This window comes from Penaeus vannamei, chromosome 10 (genome assembly GCF_042767895.1).
Source record: "Penaeus vannamei isolate JL-2024 chromosome 10, ASM4276789v1, whole genome shotgun sequence".
Classification (NCBI taxonomy): domain Eukaryota; kingdom Metazoa; phylum Arthropoda; class Malacostraca; order Decapoda; family Penaeidae; genus Penaeus; species Penaeus vannamei.
In genome coordinates this window covers 36,508,124-36,525,623 of record NC_091558.1, presented here as the reverse complement: position 1 = coordinate 36,525,623, position 17,500 = coordinate 36,508,124, and the positions used below count along the sequence as shown (strand labels likewise).

Sequence of the window (17,500 nt, the reverse complement as noted above, 5' to 3'; positions counted from 1 at the left end):
TCTCTCTCTCTCTCTCTCTCTCTCTCTCTCTCTCTCTCTCTCTCTCTCTCTCTCTCTCTCTCTCTCTCTCTCTCTCTCTCTCTCTCTCTCTCTATCTATCTCTCTCTCTCTCTCTCTCTCTCTCTCTCTCTCTCTCTCTCTCTCTCTCTCTCTCTCTCTCTCTCTCTCTCTCTCTCTCTCTCTCTCTCTCTCTCTCTCTCTCTCTCTCTCTCCCCTCCGTATCCCTTTCTTTTTCTTTTAACCTTCTCCTTTTTCTTTGTCACTCCCCTTTATCTTTATCTTCTTCCTGTCTCCTCCTCCGCCTCCTCCACCTATTCCTCGTCTTCCTTTTCTTCCTCCTTCTCCTTCTCTTCCTCCTTATTCTCTTCTTCTTTATCCTCCTCGTTCTCCTCGTCCTCTCATCCTCCTCCTCCTCCTCCCCCCCGTTCTTCTCTTTCTCCTCCTCCTCCTTCCCTTTCTCCCTTCTCCCTTGCTCCTTCTCCTCGTTCTAGTCCTCCTCTTCTTCTTCATCTTCTTTCTCTTCTTCCTCCTCCTCCTCCTCCTCCTCCTCCTCCCCTCTTCTTCCTCCTCCTCCTCCTCCTCCTCCTCCCCTCTTCTTCCTCCTCCTCCTCCTCCTCTTTTCTTCTTCTTCCTCCTCTTTTTCTTCCTCCTCCTCCTCCTCCTTCACCACCTCCTCTTCTTCTTCCTCCTCCTCCCCTCCCCCTCTAACTTTTCTTCTTCCTCCTCCTCCTCTTCTTCTTCTTCCTCCTCCTCTTCCTTTTCTTCCTCCTCCCCTTCCTCCCTCTTCCTGTTGGTCCTCCTCCCCCTCCCCTTCACCTTTAGCCCCCTCCTCCCCCCCCCCCTTCTGACCCAGCAGTGTCTTCCAGTCTGAAAGTCGCATCCTGAAGATTATTCATGTTACTGTTATGCCGCAATAAATGATTCTCACGGAACCCTTTCGGAGGTCCCATATCCCTTCCCTCCTCCGTGTTGTCACCGAGCATTTGTCATCTCTCTTTCCCTTTATTATTCTGTGTAACCTCCCCGGCTGTTACCGATAGTTGGTCTCCATCGCCTCATCGTTTCCCCCTCGGCTTTTATTTTTTTTCTAATTTGCCAACGCCCCTTCTATTACCTTTTAATGAACAGTGCTTGCTCATTTTCCATTATCGTGCTTCCCTTGCTTTCCCATTATCATAAATTTCTTTGTTTTCCCTTGGCGCAACCCCTTTTTAATTTTCCTCGCCCTCGCTAGCGTCTTTGACATTTATATTCTCTGTCTGACTATCTCCATCTGTATGTTTTTCGTCAGGGCGTTATCATATGCGATCCCTCTCCATTTTTCTCTCTCTATCTACCTTCACCTCTTTATTTGTTTGTCTTTCCTCCCCTCGCCAAGCGCATTCAGGTTTTCGGGATCATTTCTCCTTCAGGATGTACACAGTTATTACATATCCTGCACTTTACACTTAAAATCATTGTTTCTCTATTTATTTGTCCGTACTCTTTTCTCTTCCTTTCTCGTCCTTTATCGGCATTTCAGCGACTCCCCTTCTCTTACACCGAATCTACCAACCGTTTCCTTAAAGGCCAACGCTTGTAAGTTTACGAGGTACAAGATAAAAGTACTCATGGATTGAAGAGGTTCAAGTGCGAGGTGCCTCTACGTCCTGATATCGAACCCTTAGGAAAGCCCATAGCCTTTTATTCTCTCTCTGGCTTGCTCTCTCTCCAGACTCCGGAATGCGAAAATAAACACGGTACTTTTCGGGTTATTTTTTTCTTTCTTTCTTCCATAGTGTTTTGGTGTTTTTACTCGCCTGTTTGTGCGCGAATTGGGAAATGAAAAATTGCCATATGTACGCATTTATTGCTCACTTGTATACGCCTATGGGAGTTGAAGACCTCTGACCAACTGAGTGATAACCATATGGATACTGTAAAAGGCCATTTTTAGAATGTGGTTGTCTGAGTGCCGGCAAATACGAGAGACTTATCTACTCGGAGAGGTAATAAAACGTTTCACTCTATTGCTCATCTTATTTTACATTCTACCGCCATTCAGCGTTTGATTTATTTCGTCTTGTTTCCGTCATTTCACAGTGTTGCCTTGGGTCACGTGATGGCGGTGTCTCGTGCCGCGGTCACCTTTACCGAGCGACACCAGATATAGCCAGGGGGCGACAGAAATAAGCTTGCACCTCGCTCATTTTTCCCTTCCTCTCTCGCCCTCTCTGTTATTCTCCCTTCGCTGTCTTTCTTATCTCGCATCTTCTCCATATTCTATGTTCGTTCTTACTCTTGCATATTCCTTCTCTTTCCTTGTCGATTTTTTTATCCTTCTTTCATGTCTCCTTTATTTACTTGATAATTCCATCCCCCCGCCCCCTCTCTCTCTCTCTCTCTCCCTCTGCCTCACTCTTACTTTCCGTCCCTCCCTCCCCCCCCTCCCTCTTTTTCTCATTATTTGCTGTACTAGGTATTTTCCTCTCACATTCATCAGCGTCACCCATCTTCGCCAAAGTTCAAAGCCAAGATAATTTGTTCACTTATCTACATCCATCATTTTCTGACTTCCGAAGTGGTGTGTTAAGTATCTTTCTGGGTGGCTGATCTGGCGTCGATGGTGGGTATGGAAATCTGTGGCCATGGGATATCTCTCTCTCTCTTTGTCTCTATATCCATCTCTTCCTCCTTCCTTCCCTCCCTCCTTCCTTCCCTCCCTCCCCACCTCCTTCCTTCCCTCCCTCCCTCCCTCCCTCCCTCCCTCCCTCCCTCCCTCCCTCCTCCCACCCGCCCTCCCTCCCTCCATCCATCCATCCATCCATCCATCCATCCATCCATCCATCCATCCATCTCCCCCCCCCCCCCCTCTCTCTCCCTCTCTCTCTCTCTTCAGCTGCATCTGCTCCAGAGGAAGCGGGAGCGGGGCGTGCAGAGCGAATGCCGTTCCGAACTGGGAGGCTCCCGGGCAGGGGGAGGGAGCAGGGGCTGTGGGCTGTGTCAAAAGGGAGGAAGGGGAGAGTCAAATGAGGCTCAGACGCAAAACAAATAATAGACTAACTACATGAATTAGATTTAATCTGTCTCGTCAGTTACAACCCTGGCTGGCGATCATTAAGGGACTGCACACTGAATCAAGGAAGTAGTATAATTACACTCTCTATTATCCGCGGTCGTAAACTTGTCATAGGTCCTTATAACTAATGTTAATTGGGATTACTTGGTATTCTAGAATAAGATATTGCAATTGCCCGTCTTGCTGACCCTCCATCATTTTTGTGTTGTTGGTACCGCCGGTGATAAGCAGCCCTTCCTCCGACTGCGCATTATCAGCGGTCAACAGATTCAGATCGTTCCATCCACTATGCATGTAGTATTAGATTCCTTAGCCCAGCAAATACCTTATAATACTGAAGATATTCCTCAGTCGCTAAAGCATCAGCTGTTCTGCAGACAGATCATTGGCCAGCCACGAATAGTTTTGTTGCCGATTCGCTATTCCCGTATAAAGTAAGCAGTCTGTACTCAGCATCACGTGACGTTCGTTAATGGTAGCAAGGATATGCTCTCTGTAAACAGCTATTTAAATATTTTATTGCCGCCCTAGTTAACGCCTCAGATATGACCAGACATGCTGGATGAATAAGTGCTTAAGTGCCCCAGAATTATTTGGCCCTCATTAGTTTTTTGGAGATGAACGCCACCATTCTTGTCTTGAATCATATGAGAAAAAATTAGAGCAAAAGACTGAATGAAAGTAATGCTGAAGGCGATCCCGTGTTATGATGTGGCAGTATATCATCCTCCCCTTCATCCCGGCAGATGCAAGTGGCGCTTGAGGAGTCCCAGAAGCTGATATGTAGTGGAGCAGGAAGGCCGGGCTATCTTTGACATTATTTGCGTACATTGTAATGTTTTGCCGTCCCTTGAGGATGAAAGCCGAGTCCGCCGCCACACCCTGGAATCATAATGGCAGCCTCATCGGCGCGGCCGAAATCCCGGCCAAGCAATCAAAAAACCTCTATCAATCAGCATCGGGCCAGCTGCCGCACTTGTCCCGGAGCTCGTAAATATGGCCGAGAATTATGAAAACTTTTCATTGTTTGTGGAGTTCCCGAAGCCCGGTTCGTTAAAAACTCTGCAAGCAGAACCACAGCGAACCCATTGTCCCTCATCTTCAGCCGGCCACTACTCACGGACGACCACTTAAGCACGTATAAATACCCGTCTGATAACAAGACATAACCATTCATTTAACGCGGGGGTTCAGAGCGCTCTTGATCCGACCTGGCCTTTCGAATGCATCCGCTCCCTTCCCGCGGGCCACATCGACCGGCCGGCGGCGGCAGAAGGGAAATCTGTGACACTGACCCTCTGCGCGCTGTTCCCTCCTCCAGGCCGCTCGTGTTTTCTCGGGCTCGCCCTTCCATCCCGAGGGAGTTCTGTCCAAATAAATACCCGGACTGCAGGTGGCTCGGCCGGGACAGTTCGCTCACTGATGTGGCCGGATGTTTGAGCATTCCGCGCGGGCGTTTCGTGCGGACGGTCAGCGGGCGCCCACGCGGACGCTCATGCTTCGCGCAAGTGGAAGAAATCGTCGTGGAGATTACCCCTGAAAATGGCAATAGTTAGGGTCTTTGGATGCTCCGCCGAACATTCACTCGCCCATGACCTTCACATCACCCTCTAAGTCTCACTCTGATGCTGGAAGCGCCAGCCAGGCACTCGCATCAGAAGCCGGAGCCATTTCACCGTCAGCCTCCCCTTCGCACCTTCGACGGGCTCCCTCCTTCCCCCTCCCCCCGCCCGCGCCCTCCCGGCCTCCGATCAGCCATGACACCGCCGCTGCACTGCGCATTCGCCTTGCATTTTTGCGCCTGCACTTCCCCTTCCTCCCCCCCCAGGCCCTTCCCTTTCGCGTCCTCCTGTCTCTCTCCTTCCCTCCTCCGCCTCGAATGCCTTCGTTTCGGCTCCAGACGACTCTTCGCGGCGGACTAATGAGCCGATGCGACGGCTGCCGAGGCCGCTGCTCCTCCGGCTTTGCGTCGCCGGACACGACCTCCGCCGACATGCCCCGATGATATCAGTTTTAGCAGTTTCATGCAGACGTTGATGCAATCGTCTGCGCACGCGCATACACGCTTACACACATACACCTGCACACAAACACATACACATGCACATGCACACACACACACACACACACACACACACACACACACACACACACACACACACACACACACACACACACACACACACACACACACACACACACACACACACACACGTGATCCCGAACAGAAATTCCCACATCCAGGTTTTAAAAAATGCTGACAAAATACACATAGGAGCGAAGTTGACAGGTTGATCAACTTTGCAATATTGGCAAAACAAATTCCCCATCACAACTGTGCACTGGCGGGCGGCGCTGCTTCCGCCACGGTGGGGAAAAATGGCCCTGTTACTGACGCTATGGCAGTGCCTGCGAGTGCAGCTGTGCCACGGCCTCCTCCGCAGGCATATTTGCGGCCGGCTAAATCACGGCACTTTGTGGCCACTAAAAGTGCTTGGTCCTGCCGGGGCGCCGGACGAGGCGAGCCGAAAGGGCGGCAGGCGTCCGCGCCGTTCTGCGCCCACCCCTTCCGTGATGCATGGGGTCACTCTGCTTCGGACTTGCCAGAAGATTCAGGGATTCCAACCAAACAACCGCAACATATACGCGACGTAGGAATGATAGATAGCATGATTCTAAATTGCAATAGACCTCATGCCATGCAGTAAGGCTGGCGTCGCCAAGCAAAAGTCCGCAACCGACGTCCCTCGTGCTTTCAGCGTCACGGCCAGATTGTCACATCAGCGCCTGGGGGGAGGGGGGGAGGGGGGCCGACGGAGTGTCTCGTTACGGAAGGTCCTAAGATCATAAACAACCGCTGACAAATGTCAGTTGAGCTACTAACTGCCACCATTCAATAAAAACACAGTCATATATCGATAAACAGTTTTACAACCTGATATCGCTGGGATGGGTGCGGGGAAAGGCTCCTCGACATCACGTGGGACCTGGATCTCTTTCTCTCTCGCTCGCTCTCTCTCTCCTGTTCTTCCCTCTCTTTCCTTCCCCCCCCCCCCTCGTCTCCTCTTCTTCCTTCACCTTCGACCCCTCCCCCTCCCCCTCCCTCCATCCCTTCCTCCCCGCCCCCTTCCATCTTTTATTTTGTTTATGCTGTCCTTGTTCCCCGCGGCAGTGAGCGCCTCTGTCCACGGGTCCGCGCAGTTCGAAACAGTCTCGTTCGTATTCCACTTAATGGGTTGTGAAATGGTGTAAGCGGCCGTTGTGAGGCTCTGCAGCTGGCCCGATCACAGCACAAATCACTAATGGAGTAATGGTCGCTTCTATCTTTTTAGATGCCGCGTTTTGAATTGCCGCTCGTTGGCGCTAATGTCAGGCGCACTGGCGCGGTGTTGCTTCTTCGCGTGGGAGGCCCTCGAGCTTTTTGTCTCGGAATGTGCTCGGGAGGATGAAAGGGCATCTAATACATACATATGTATCTTCATATTCTAACAGAAGGTTCAGAATGAACCGCCGTGGCTGTCCATTATATATATATATATCTATATCTATCTATCTATCTCTCTATATGTACATATATGTATGTATGTATATATACATATGTATACACACACACAAACATGTGTGTGTGTTTGTGTGTTTGTGTGTGTGTGTATGTGTGTGTGTGTGTGTGTGTGTGTGTGTGTGTGTGTGTGTGCGTGTGTGTGTGTGTGTGTGTGTGTGTGTGTGTGTGTGTGTGTGTGTGTGTGTGTGTGTGTGTACATTTACATATATATATATATATATATATATATATATATGCATATATATATATATATATATATATATATATATATATATATATATATATATATATATACATATATATCGTTATGCCTATTTGTTTGTGTAAATGTGAAAGTAAATGTCCATGTAGTTCCTATCCGCCATTTCGTTCAACTTGCATTTTCTCTCATCTCGCCATCATCAACTTTCTCCTTCACTTTTTTCATCCCTTATTACAAGGTTTGCAGTGAGCTACATTCACCTCTGTGCAAGGAGACATTAAGAGCCTATTTTGCCTTTTCGCTGCACCTGCCAGAGAACTCGGCTGGAAGGCGGGAGGGAGAGGAAACCCGTGGAAGGAATTTGCATGTAAACTCTCTAATGAAATTAGTAAGCTTAAAAGTGAGCACTAGTTCAAGATCAGGCTGACACGCCCACCGCGGATCTCACGCGGGACGCCCGAGAGCCTGAGTAATCGGCGGGACGGAGCTCGTTATTGCCTCTTATCATGCGAGGGGAGAGGGAGGGCGAGGGGGAGGGAGAAAGAGAGGGTGAGGGAGAGGGAAGGAGAGGGAGAGGGGGAGGGAGGGAGAGAGAGAAAGAGACTCCCTCTCCCTCCCCTTCTCCCCTTGCCCCCTTCCCGCCTTATCTTCCCCCGTCTCCCGCCCACTCTGTTATTGTACTTTTGTAACAACCAAATTAATTCTTCCTTCTCTATTTTCCAGGTAAATAAAATTTAGACGATTCGCGCGGAGCTTCCGACAAGCAGCGAGGTAGGACGTTATTTCCTGTCTTTCTATCGCGTAATGGCTGGATTTCGCTCTTGCATGGGAGTCAAGCCTATCTCTCCTCGAACGCGATTTGCTCTCTGGGCCGTCCTCGACTGGCGGAAAACAATAGCAATTGGCCGTCAGTAATAACCGGTACGTTCGGGTTCGAGGTGATTGAGTAAGAGAAGAGAAAGAAGGAAAGCAAACAAAACACGAGGTCGATTACTGTATCAGCATGAGGCGACGCGGGAGAGGGTGAAGATTGTTGTTCCGTTCCAATAGTAAGACTTTTCTCTGATAACAAACTCGCCTTCAGGTATTCCAAGTGGCACTTGAAGTCTTGGTCAGCGCCCTGGCGGCACTCCTGGTACTTGACCAGACTTCCGATCTTGCAAGGCCAGTTACTCAGGGTTTTCGAGGAGTGGCCGATCGATCACTCGTCGAGAGAGGGTCGATCTCGAGATATCGCAATCGATTTTCTCCTCCTTTAAGGCGAATCGGTAATATCTTGAGGTACTCGGTACAAAAACGGAATGAGAGGGACAGGCAGGGGGCGGGAGGAACGGGAGGAGGACGTCGCCTTTTCCAATGATGACATATCGCCGTGACAGAAGCGGTGCTGATGCTGCGGTCCCTTACTTCCTCCTTTGGAGAGAGAGAAAGAGAGAGAGAGAGAGAGAGAGAGAGAGAGAGAGAGAGAGAGAGAGAGAGAGAGAGAGAGAGAGAGAGAGAGAGAGAGAGAAAGGGAAGAGAGAGGGGGGGGAGAAAGAAACATATGGAGAGATAGAGAGATAGAGAGAGAGAGAGAGAAGGATGGAGAAAAAGAGGGGAGAAGAGAGAGGGAAGGATGGAGAAAAAGAGGGGAGAAGAGAGAGGGAAGGATGGAGAAAAAGAGAGGGAGAAGAGAGAGGGAAGGATGGAGAAAAAGAGGGGAGAAGAGAGAGGGAGAGGAGAGAGGGAGAGGAAAGAGAGGGAGAGAGGGAGAGGAGAGAGGGAGAGGGAGAGGGAGAGAGGAGAGAGGGAGAGAGGGAGAGAGGGGAGGGAGAGAGGGAGGGAGAGAGGGAGAGGGAGAGGGAGAGGGAGAGGGAGAGGGAGAGGGAGAGGGAGAGAGGGAGAGGGAGAGGGAGAGAGGAGAGAGGGAGAGAGGAGAGGGAGAGGGAGAGGGAGAGGGAGAGGGAGAGGGAGAGGGAGAGGGAGAGGGAGAGGAGAGGGAGAGGGAGAGGGAGAGGGAGAGGAGAGGAGAGGGAGAGGGAGAGGAGGGAGAGAGAGAGAGAGAGAGAGAGAGAGAGAGAGAGAGAGAGAGAGAAAGAGAGAGAGAGATAAATAGATAGATAGAGAGAGAGAGGAAGAGGAAGAGGAAGAGGGAGAGAGAAAGAAGGAGAGGGAGAGGGAGGGAGGGAGATAGATAGATAGATAGAGAGAGAGAGATAGAGAGAGAGAGACAGAGAGAGAGAGACAGAGAGAGAGAGAGAGAGAGAGAGAGAGAGAGAGAGAGAGAGAGAGAGAGAGAGAGAGAGAGAGAGAGAGAGAGAGAGAGAGAGAGAAAGAGAGAGAGAGAGAAAGAGAGAGAGAGAGAGAGAGAGAGAGAGAGAGGGGGGAGGAGGGAGAGAGGGAGAGAGGGAGAGAGGGAGGGAGGGAGGAGAGGGAGAGAGGGAGGGAGAGGGAGGGAGGGAGGAGGAGGGAGAGAGGGAGAGAGGGAGAGAGAGAGAGAGAGAGAGAGGAGAGGGAGAGAGGAGAGAGGGAGAGAGGGAGAGAGAGAGAGAGGGAGAGAGAGAGAGAGAGAGAGAGAGAGAGAGAGAGAGAGAGAGAGAGAAAGAGAGGGTGGGAGGGGGATGGGGGTAGATGAAGAAGGAGAGAGATGTCGGGAAGGAGGACGTAGGGAAAAGGCAGATAACTGGGAATAACAAACACGAAAGAACCCAAAGCCTAGTTCCGCGTCGCGCCTCTTCGAGCGGCCACACGTGCGCCTTCAGCCAGGCGAGGTTCGGATAATGGGAGAGGGCCGCCCGGACGCAGAACTAATCAAACATCATATATCCGGATTAGGCAGGTCTTCCTCCCCATAATGGTTCCTAAGTGATCAATTAATGATTCTTTTCCCCTTTTCCACGTACGCAAAGATTTGTATATTTGTTGTCTCTTATCAGCCTCAGCATCAGTGGCCGTGCCTTCAGGGCGCGCGTGAGGGAGCGTCCTCGTAAATACGCCTCGAGAGCGTCCGCGCGAGGCTTTGAGCGTCCCATTGTGTGCGTCCGGAGAGTTGATTCCTTTCCCAAGATTATCAAAATAAAGTCAAGAAATTCGATGCATCTGGCCGTGACTTATCGCCTCTGTTGTTTTGTCTTGGTGAGAAGAAAACACGTCATCCTCTCTTAAAAGGCCATGGGTGGGCCGCAGCCGCCCGCGCCCGCCCGCGCCAACCCGCGCCCACCCGCGTCTCGCGATTTGTGTTGCGGCCGGACGCGACCGTTCCGTGTCACTATGGCTTCAGTCTGACGACCTACGTTGTCTGTCCCTCCCTTCATTCCGCCCTTGGCTGCGCCCGCGCCTTCGCCTGGACTTCAGTCTTTCCCCTCACCCTCAGCCTTCCCCCGTCCTGTGCTTCCCCTCACCCTTAGCCTTCCCCCGTCCTGTGCTTCCCCTCACCCTTAGCCTACCCCCTCAACTCGGCCTTCTCACCCCAGCCTTCCCCTCACCCTTTGGTCCCCCCCCCCCCCAGCCTCAGCTCCGGGGCGATGTCCGGCCTGTTGTCCTTGTCACATACACGAGTCGGCCATTGTGGGCAAGGTTCCGGTCCTTGGGCGAGGTGAGGAGAGTCGCGGGCGTGAGTCTAGAATAGCGAGCCCCGGGGGAGAGGGAAGCGGGGAATCATGGACTGGGGAAGAGGGATAAGGAAAGGAATAACGTGTAAACAGCGGCGATGGTGACCTTCTCCGGGTTCCCAAGTGGCGTTGCTCGCTGTTTTAGTCTTTTATCATCAGTTTTCTCCCCTTCCCGGTCTCTCTGTGTTTCCCTCCAGCTCCTCCGTCCGAGCCATTACTTCATCTCACTCCCTCACGGTTTACTTTCTAAACCATAAACTACTCTCGCGGCCTGACCCTCCCTCGCCCTCTCCTCGCCGCCTTAATGGCACTCTCTTGCAAAGTCGTGGTCACTCCGTTCGCTGGCGTGCGGGGCGGTGCGTGGGCAGTCACGTTGTTTTCCGAACGAGGGAAGGGAGGGTGCGCTCGGTCTCTCTCTCTCTCTCTCTCTCTCTCTCTCTCTCTCTCTCTCTCTCTCTCTCTCTCTCTCTCTCTCTCTCTCTCTCACACACACACACACACACACACACACACACACACACACACACACACACACACACACACACACACACACACACACACACACACACACACACATACACACACACACACACACACACACACACACACACACATACACACACACACACACACTGAGCACGTGCGCGTGTTTTACCCCGCAGGGTAAATCTGTATGTGCATGTGTGCATCCTTCATCTGCCCTTCGCTTCACCTCCGCCAGCAAGGGTGGATAAAGAGGGGAAAGAAGGGGGGGCGTGAAGCTTGACAGCCCTAGGGTCGCATTCCTTAAAGAACCTTGCGATAGTGTTAATCTCGCCTGTCCTGTCATCTCCTGTCAGACGGGCACCAGTCACTCTTTCCTCTGTTATTTCGGTGGATGACGCACGCCCCTCCGCGGGGAGGACACGGCGAAAAACGACGAGCTGTTATGACCTCGAGTGCGGTTGGGTATTAGGGGATGTTAACCGCCTTAAAGCACCAAGTTAGAGAAGTAGATAGAATGATAATAGGGGAAAATATGGCGAGTGAACGGCACCGTATCAGTTAGAGGTTGTGCCACAAGGGAGCGTCTGCAACGAGGTGTCACGAATTTCATAACATCCTTCACTGAGACATTTATTGAAACTAAGTGAGACATTGCCTTGTGTCACAGTATCAGTCTTGAATACATTGGTATATTTAGTAATTTACAGAAGTGGCATTGGGCTGACGGACAATTAGGTACAGCGTCAAAGTTATGTAAAAGTTGGGGGATCAAGTTACGACAGCCATTGTCACTTTAGGATCCGCGTTGGGTTTTATCTTGCCCTAGCAATTATTTGAAGCGTCTGATAATCTGCGAGATATGCACACGATTTTTTTCGCACGACGCTGAGCAGGGCGCTGGCGTCCGCCCAGGCGGTTTGGCAATACGTCAGAATGGAGGATATTAGAGAGGAACAGATTAATAATAGCTCTTATTCTCCAGCAGATCGTGTGTGAAATGTAATAGGACGAATTTTGAAACCTGTATGACCTCTGTCTTACATCAAGACTCGTGTTTAGCTTCATTTCCATTATTTTCTATTGGCCTTTCTCGTCCTCTCTTTTCCTATTCTCTCTCCTGCCCACCACCTTGCCTTCTCTCTCTCTCTCTCTCTCTCTCTCTCTCTCTCTCTCTCTCTCTCTCTCTCTCTCTCTCTCTCTCTCTCTCTCTCTCTCTCTCTCTCTCTCTCTCAAACTAACTAAAAAAAAGGACAGTACTTTGGTCATTTCAAGGGTGAGCGTTGAACACAGGCTTCATGAAGGAAGCGTTAGACAGAATGTTTAGGAACAACAAGAGCGAAAGATCTAGAAAATAAAAAACTTGTAAATGAACATGTTTGGCAGTTGTGCCTGCAATGACGTCACAGGGGAGAGCGAAAGTAGAGGGGAAGAAAGGAGAAAAAAAGAGGGAAAGAAGGAAAATGCGAGAGAGGAGAGAGACGAGCGCCAATTGCACAGGGGATGTGGATGATGATGGCCAATGATGGGCCGGCGCTCGTTCGTTGATGGGAGGCGCCGATGGGCGGGACTGCGGGCTAAACACGCCATTGTGCGCATGTCGCCTCGCTCATGCCCTCTCTGGACATTTTCTCGCGGCGTTTCAACGTTTTGCCTAGACCCTGAGCCCCGGACGTGGCAGCTGCACGCCGCCCTTATTCTTAGAGATGGGATGAAAGCGCGAGCAGGCAGAAGCGAGCGCTGCCAGCCACCAGGGACGGGGTGCTTGCGTGGCGGCGGCGGGCAGTCAGCAGAGCAAGCGGGCGAGATCGAGGGAAGGGGGAGCGTGTAAGGGACACAGGTAAATCTGACGGTCGTAATTTGCATATTCATTTAATCCTGGAGACTAGCTCGTGTGTCAGGTAACTCGCGGTCATTTTTGTCGCCACTGAACCTGATGTATCGCCCTCGAGAGCCTTTGATCATGCTGGTTTGCATTTTATTGACCCGAGGATTTTTCATTGCTTCATTGGGTCAAAAGAACATTTCATGGTTGACGAAGTTGTTTCGACTTCGTCTAAGGGGATGATACGTCTCTCTCTCTCTCTCTCTCTCTCTCTCTCTCTCTCTCTCTCTCTCTCTCTCTCTCTCTCTCTCTCTCTCTCTCTCTCTCTCTCTCTCTCTCTCTCTCTCTGTGTGTGTGTGTGTGTGTGTGTGTGTGTGTGTGTGTGTGCGTGTGCGTGTGCGTGTGCGTGTGCGTGTGCGTGTGCGTGTGCGTGTGCGTGTGCGTGTGCTTGTGCGTGTGCGTGTGCGTGTGCGTGTGCGTGTGTGTGTGTGTGTGTGTGTAAACGAGAGAGAGCCCAGAGCGGTTGATAAACAACCTCTCTTTTAAATTTATCTGTTTCGTTTGGCTTCTGTCTGTCGTTTCGTGTGTTCTTTTATTCCCCCTCCCCCCTCATCTTGCCCTGCTTTCCGCCTCCCCTCGTCCACCTGGATGCGCTTCCCCTCGGCTCAGCTCCACCTCCTCTCCCTCCCCCTCCGCCCTTATTCCCTCGTTCCCTTCTCCTGTCCATTCCCTTATCCCCTTCATTCTGGCTTATTGCTGTTCCCTCTTTTCGTCCCTTGGCCCCTCGCCCTTGAAGACGAGGTGGCCGCGCGGGGGATGAAGCAAGGCGGCGAGCCCAAGCCTCCACCGAAAGAAGTTTGAAGTGAAACCGCTCAGCGACACAACACCTCCCCCCCCCCTTAGTTCTTCCCTTCGTTTTGCCTTGTTCCGTCGCCGTTCCCGTTCTCCTCCGCCCCCCACCTCGTGCCCTCCCGCTCCCCGCCCTCGCCTGCATTTATCTCCTCGGGCGACCCTTCCCTCTCGCCCGCCCTCTCCCCGCCGCCCCTATCTCGCCCATGACATGACAAACGGGCTCAATTGCGGGAATTACGGCTCCCAGTGTCACAAAGACACTTTTGAAACGTATCGCAAGACGGGGAGGCGATTCCAATGTCCCTCAATTCCTTCGAGTAACTGCGTCGGGACAAACCTCTCAGCCGAGCGCCTCCCTTGGCCTCGTCGGGGCGGCCGTCTCGCGCCCCGACGCCCTCGCCGCCCCGTGTCGCCTCGGCAAGTGGCTGGGTCAGCGTGCACTTCCAATTGTCATTCTGTTTTTGGAAATGTTGGGTTATGGACCTAAAATATTATTATCATTTGTAATTCTTATTCTGTATTTGTATATTTGTGGTGAATAAACTTATCTATCGATCGATCTATCTATCTGTCTGTCTATGGATGGACTCATGAGGTGAGAGGCTGGGCGGGTGGGCGAAGCGAGGTGAACGGAAGTGCACGTGATTTCGTGTTACTGTGGCAGTCTACAAGACTAATCATGAGAAGAGACTGCATACTTCCCGTGCCACGCGTGCAGCCCGGCAAGGCACTGAGCGCTGATCCCGACATCTGAACTCCACATCCACAGAACCTACCCCCCCCCACACACCCCCCCTCGCTATTCCTGCCCCATCAAAACCTCCTTAATTTAAGTTCACCATAAAAACATTTTCGTCGCGGTGACAGATTTCCTTCTCTGCCTCCCCCCCCTCCTCCCCTTTTCCCACTCGCGCCTTCCTCTGCCAGCACCACAAATGAATGATGAATGATGAGGAGAATGATGGTGATGGCGGTGTTATTCTAGAAGCTAATATGAGTGTTATGACAACATCATTATTTTTATAATCATTATCATCATCATCATCAATATTGCCATTATCGTCATCATTATTAGTATCATTAAATCTTAATCCTTACTACCATTGTCATTATTATGATCTAGATTATCGTCATTGATATGATAACCGACAGCAAAAGTAACGGCAGGATTTCTGTCAGCGTCACGTGATTCCGACGACGAGTTAACGATACATTCCTAATGAGGTCGAACGTGAGAGCAGCAATATCTTTCCCTTTCTGCGCTTCCTTCGCGTCTTCCTTCAATTCAGGCGACTCGGAATCCTTCTCAGCATTTTGTTGTTGCTGCTGTTGTTCTCCTCCTCCTGCTCCTCCTCCTTCTTATTGTTCTTCTTCTCTTCCTCCTCCTGCTGTTGCTGCTCCTCCTTCTCCTCCTCCTTCTCCTCCTCCTCCTCCTCCTACTACTACTACTACTACTACTATTACTACTACTACTACTACTACTACTAATCTTCATCCTTCTCCTCCCCCTCCTTCCCTTCCTCCTCCTCCTATTACTGCTCTTCTTCCACTTCTCCTCCTTTCCTTCCTCCTCCTCTTCCTCGTCGTCCACCTCTTCCTCCTCCTCCTCCTCCTCCTCCTCCTCCTCCTCCTCAACCTCCCCCTCCCCTCCTCCTTCCCTCCCTTTCTCCCTTCTCCTCCCCTTTTTCCTCCTCCTCCTCCCTCTTCTCTTCACCGTCTTCCTCCTCTTCCTCTTCTTCTTTTGCTTCTTCTTCTTCTTCTCCTCCTCCTCCTCCCCCTTCCCTTCCTCCTTCCCTTCCTTCTTCTTCTTCTCCTCCTCCTCCTCTTCTTCTTCCTCCTCCTCCCTCCTCCTCCCCTCCCTCCTCCTCCTCCTCCTCCTCCCCCTCCTCTTCCTCCTCCTCCTCCTCCTCCTCCTCCTCCTCCTCCTCCTCCTCCCTCCTCCCTCCCTCCTCCTCCTCCTCCTCCTCCTCCTCCTCCTCCCTCCTCCTCCCTCCCCCTCCCCCTCCTCCTCCCCCTCCTCCTCCTCCTCCTCCCCCTCATCCTCCTCCTCAACATCCTACTCCTCCTCCTCCCCCTCCTCCTCCCCCTCCTCCTCCCCCTCCTCCTCCTCGTCCTCCCCCTCTACCTCCTCTCCCTCTAACTCCTCCCCCTTCTACCTCCTCCTCCCCCCCTCTACCTCCTCCCTCCCCCTCTACCTCCCTCCTCCCCCTCTACCTCCTCCTCCCCCTCTACCTCCTCCCTCCCCCTCTACCTCCTCCTCCCCCTCTCTCTACCTCCTCCTCCCCCTCCTCCTCCTCCTCCCCCTCTACCTCCTCCCCCCCCCTCTGTACTTGAGTCATGGCCGCCCCGCCAGAGATGTCCCCGACACTTAAGTGCTCGGCAGGGGATGACGTCACGGCGGGGAGCGAGAGGGCAGCAATATCATCACATATAATATTGTTGTTACAGGCGGGGCCGAGAGCTCTATACACGGGGGGTTACATTAGTGACTGTCGTAATCTCGGACAGAGGAGGTCAGAGGGGAGGGTGAGGCAGAAGAGTGACTGGTTGTTTGAAAGCAGGTGGGCTGAGATGGGCGAGTTCCGGTAAAGACAGGGGATGCATAATGGGAAAATATTTACAGTCAGTGCGGCATTGGGTGCGCAGGTAGGGGGTGTGAGCGGCGGAGGTCGAGGGAATGTTGAAGTGTTTGCAAAATGGAGAGATGTTGGAGAAAGTTCGGTGAATTGTGGTAATCGGAACGCGTCGTCTGTGAATGATGCGGGGATGATTTTCCGAAAGCCACGGCGCCTGGCTGGTAATGTATGAGTTGGTCTGATTAAGGGGTAGGGCGGAAGGGTCGTCAGGACGCCGAAGGGCCTCTGTCGGCGGCGGTGAAACGGCGACGAAAGAATCAAATCCAGCCTTGGCGCAGGGCGGGCGTTGGCACCGGTCACGTGTCGACGCTGAACGGCCGAGTGATCCGCCGACTGTCACGCGCCTGGCACAGCCGCCGACGGGCGCGGAACCGGCGTCGCCTGCCTCTTCGAAGGCTTTTCTTGCTTGGATAAACGTCGCTCGTTTCCATCGCCGACTGAGGGAACGCGAGGCTGCATCGTCATCGCAGCGACCCCTGCTTTCACAGCTGCCAGATAAACGTTATCTTTTGTAATGCACACACGGAGTGGAAATCCTTGAAGTCATTGTCTTCATCTCCATCTCTTTCTTATTCATTTCCTTCATTATCTTCTAGATTTTCGTTTTAATCGTCTTAATCTCCTCTAACGCCTTCTTATTTATCTACACCCATTCCTTATTATTATTATTTTTATTATTAATATTATTATCATCATTATTATTTTTATTATTATTATTATTACTATTATTATCATTATAATTATTATTATTATTATTATTATTATTATTATTATTATTATTATTATTATTATTATTATTATTATTATTATTATTATTATTATTATCATCATCATCATCATCATTATTATTATTATTATCATTGTACTATTTATAAAATGCTATATTTAGACCTGTTTTTCCCTCATGTTAATTCGTGGTCACGGGGTTGGCATTAGCGACCATGCCGCGTGACAGTGTGGCTCAACCATTTTTTTTTTTATTATTTTTTTATGAGATGCCAGCCAATTATGTAATGTGATAATTGAGTCGAGAGGGTACAGGTCCTAAGCAGCACTTAATATATATTTTAAACTGAAACTGTATTTTACGCTACACATTACAGAATATTAAAGTAATTTGCCCGTGTAAAATGCAATTTAGCAGAGATAATAAAACGCGTTTTCTCCACGGATGTCCCGTGTGATTATCCCCCGCATCGACACGCCATTGTTCCTTCGCCGGCGTCACACTTCAAGGCCGAGGCAAGACGTGATCGCTAGGTTTAGGTTGCAAAGCGCCTGTCCTTGTGCTT

General features: G+C 51.1%; 1 protein-coding gene and 1 long non-coding RNA gene across 3 annotated transcripts in view; both read left to right on the top strand.

The window, feature by feature from the left end:
• Nucleotides 1-17,500, top strand: part of LOC113804087 (carbonic anhydrase 1) — a 159,662-nt gene that overhangs the window by 85,527 nt on the left and 56,635 nt on the right. The window lies entirely within an intron of this gene.
• LOC138863014 (uncharacterized) overlaps nucleotides 7,552-17,500 on the top strand; it is a 33,171-nt gene continuing 23,222 nt past the window's right edge. Inside the window, exon 1 of the long non-coding RNA XR_011398789.1 lies at nucleotides 7,552-7,593. This is a non-coding gene — a long non-coding RNA (uncharacterized lncRNA). The remainder of the gene's footprint in view (nucleotides 7,594-17,500) is intronic.